The sequence below is a fragment of the Pinus tabuliformis genome, chromosome 5_2, assembly GCF_031772625.1.
Source record: "Pinus tabuliformis cultivar Carrire ecotype Pingquan chromosome 5_2, CPIR1, whole genome shotgun sequence".
Classification (NCBI taxonomy): Eukaryota; Viridiplantae; Streptophyta; class Pinopsida; order Pinales; family Pinaceae; genus Pinus; species Pinus tabuliformis.
In genome coordinates this window covers 613,277,246-613,280,514 of record NC_142306.1, presented here as the reverse complement: position 1 = coordinate 613,280,514, position 3,269 = coordinate 613,277,246, and the positions used below count along the sequence as shown (strand labels likewise).

The 3,269-nt window shown below is 45.3% G+C and overlaps 1 pseudogene; it reads right to left on the bottom strand.

Annotated features, from left to right (window-relative positions):
* Positions 1-231: 231 nt before the first annotated feature.
* Positions 232-2,926, bottom strand: LOC149160518 (L-type lectin-domain containing receptor kinase SIT2 pseudogene; annotated as a pseudogene).
* Positions 2,927-3,269: the final 343 nt, after the last annotated feature.

Below are 3,269 nucleotides of genomic sequence, written 5' to 3'. Positions count from 1 at the left end.
TATATAACATTTTGATATTCGGTTATACTGAAAGATTGTGTGAATCCAAATAATCATAAAAAAAAAAAAAAAAAAAAAATTCCTCCCTAAGAATTAAAACATAATATAAAAATATATAAAAATAATTTGATAGAGGTGAGAAAATTTGATTGCTAATAAATAATTGTAATATTATTATAATAATAAATATTATCATAATCATACCATATAAAAAGAAGAGAAGATTACATATATAAGAAGAAATTAAATATATTAAATTTCTTTTTCTTTATCTGAACGAACCATTTTATTGAAACTCTAATTTTGAATTAACCATCTTTCCGATTTGCTGTACAATTATTCGGAACTGTGGGACAAGAACAAACCAGAGATTCGACCATCATCGACTTAACGCGGAGGGGTCACTGTGAATCTCTGAATGCATGTATAATCCTAACTGTGCTAAATCCCAACCTAACTGTCTAAGGTCTGCGATACTAGGGGCTGACAAATTTCCAATATTGCCTTCGATTCTGTCACACCTGTTAAAGCTTCCCCTTGAAACTTGTCCATTTGTCCGTGCTCCAAGAATGGAGTGTTATCGGAAGTCGAATTAAGCATTCCATCTGACCGGCTTCTGCTCGATGTTTCCTCCCCGGACTGTTCACCTCTATACCTAAATAGCCCTCTTCTGGGATAACGGCCCATAATACTTACTTTATACGAAGCCATGCAGAGGTCAGGTAGAGGAGCGTCGCTTTCCAGTATCTGGCAAACATGGCGCATACCGAGCCTGCACTCCGGCTCTGGATGAGAGCACAACAGCCCCAATTTCAGTACCTTCTCCATCTCGCTCACATCATATGCCTTCCCCAGCTTTGGATCCGATGCCTCCACCAGATTCCCCCCCTTGTACAGATCCCACGCCCAATCCACCAAAATCGTTTGCTCGGCGTCCTTCGACAGATCCACGGGCCTCCTCCCACATGCCACTTCCAATAACAGAACCCCGAAGCTGAAAACGTCAGAGCTCGGCGTGGCCTTCCCCGTGTGTACGAGCTCTGGCGCTATGTACCCCAGCGTTCCCACCACACAAGTCGTCCGCGGATTCTCGCTGTGATCATATAGCCGAGCGAGGCCGAAGTCTCCCAGCCGCCCGTTGAGCTCCGAGTCTAACAGCACGTTGCTGGACTTGATGTCTCTATGGAGAACCCTCTTCTCCCACTGCTCGTGCAGATACAGCAGCCCCGCGGCCACGCCCTTGAGGATCTCGTATCGCTGACGCCACGGCAGGACCGTTGCCGGATTCCCGAATATGCGTTTATCCAGGCTGCCGTTGGGCATGTAGTCGTAAACAATGAACAGCTGCTTGTACCTCCGGCACCAGCCACGGAGCTGAACCAGGTTCCGGTGCTGTAGGCGTCCCATGCTTGAGATCTCTGCAACGAAACCCTTCATTCCCTCCCTGAATGGCTTCGTTATGCATTTCACTGCGATTTCTTGGCCATTGCTGGGGAGAACGCCCTTGTAAACTTTGCCGAAACCCCCGCGCCCCAGAACATTTTCTTCCGAAAACCCGTTCGTGGCAATGTTCAGCTCCTTGTGACTGAATCTATGTGGCCAGTACTCCTGCTCCCATTCTTCCATCGTTTCCGTTTTCTTCGCTCTTCTGAGAAGCACGGCCACAACCGTCAGCGAGAAGAGAACAACAGCGGCTACGGTAACGCTGGCTATGAATCCTCGGCCCGGCCGTTTGGAATACATGTGGGCAAACGAAGGAAGACGCGAGACATCGAGAGACGGCGCCGTGCCTTGGGTGCTAAAGCTCCATGCCAGAACGTAATGGTCTTCTGCAAAGTTCCCCGTGGCAGCGGAAAATCCAACGAACATCTTCTCTTGCAGAATGCTGTACAGATTGATTTTCCGAGATATCAGTGGCCTCTGCGGTCTTGGCAAACCGGCAACTGCGATGGTAACATTGAGGAGGCTTTGAAGGTGATCGTAATCGATCCAAGCCTGTATGTTCCGTCCGCTCTTGAGGCTCAATACCTGGAAGTCGTTTCCATTCCAATAGCCGGCAGTCTTGGTCTCGACTGAATCGAGGTTGTTGATATCAATGCCCACATGATTCCCATTGGGGTCATTGAATTGCGGGTTCATGTTCGTATCGAACTCCACTGCGAACAAATGATTGTATGTCTGCCCGTTGCTGGTGAGGTTCAGCAATCCCAGATGTTGGCCCGGCAGAGCCCCCATGGTAGATGTTTGGGGCGTCATGAAGAAGGCTATTCCGTGTCCGCCTATGTCAGAGGGAGGAGGCACCATGGAGAAAACAAAGGTAGTACTAAAGGAAGAAACTGTCCCATTGCTTTTCATCTGCACGGGAAACTGATACAGCGCCCAGCCGAGTATGAAATCCGAATGATTTGTGAGGGCAAGCACGGATTTCGAACCGATGACCGAAGCCCCCTTCTCCAAGACCAAACGGCTTCCATTGAATCCATCGAAGACGAAACTGGTATGTCGAAGATCCTTCTCGGCCACTGCCTGTGCAGCAATAAGTAGTGGCCTGAAGAAGAAGGTGAAGGTTATTAGAACGAGGCTGAACCATGGGATTAGCATCACCAAATTCTTTCGCTTGCTCTAAATTCCTCAGAGAAAAGAACGCGTGTATGCTTCATTTTAATACATGATCTTCCCTTCTCATTTCACCTACTTGCCATGGGCGCCTATCTCTATTTCGGCCAGACGCTGTCAGAAGACAATCTCCTTTGAAGTCGCATAATGATGGAATTGTGTGGGACCCAGGTTAGGGAAAAAAAAAGATTCTGACAATCTCCTTTGAAGTCGCATAATGATGGAATTGTGTGGGACCCAGGTTAGGAAAAAAAAAACAAGGGAAACTATAGTGTAACGAGATTGTTTTCTGTAAAGGTTTTATAATTTTTGAAGAATTTTTTCGCGAAAATCACATGGAGAAATTTTTGTCGACGCGTTTCGAACTAACCAGTGTGGTTTATCGTCAGGACAAGTTGAATGAGCAGATCTGGGATATGCACTTTAAATAGACTGGGCAGAATATCCAATGACTCAGATTACTTATAAGGTAACAGCTAGAAAAACAACAGCTCTATTTGGCCTGATAACAGTTTTATTTATTTATTTTTTTCCGAAGGTGGCAAAACCTATCAAACTCAGGCCTGATAACAGTTTTATAATTGTTAAATTTTAAATTTAATTTTTAGATTTTAGATGTTTTTAATGATGCTAAATTTATTTTCATCATTTTA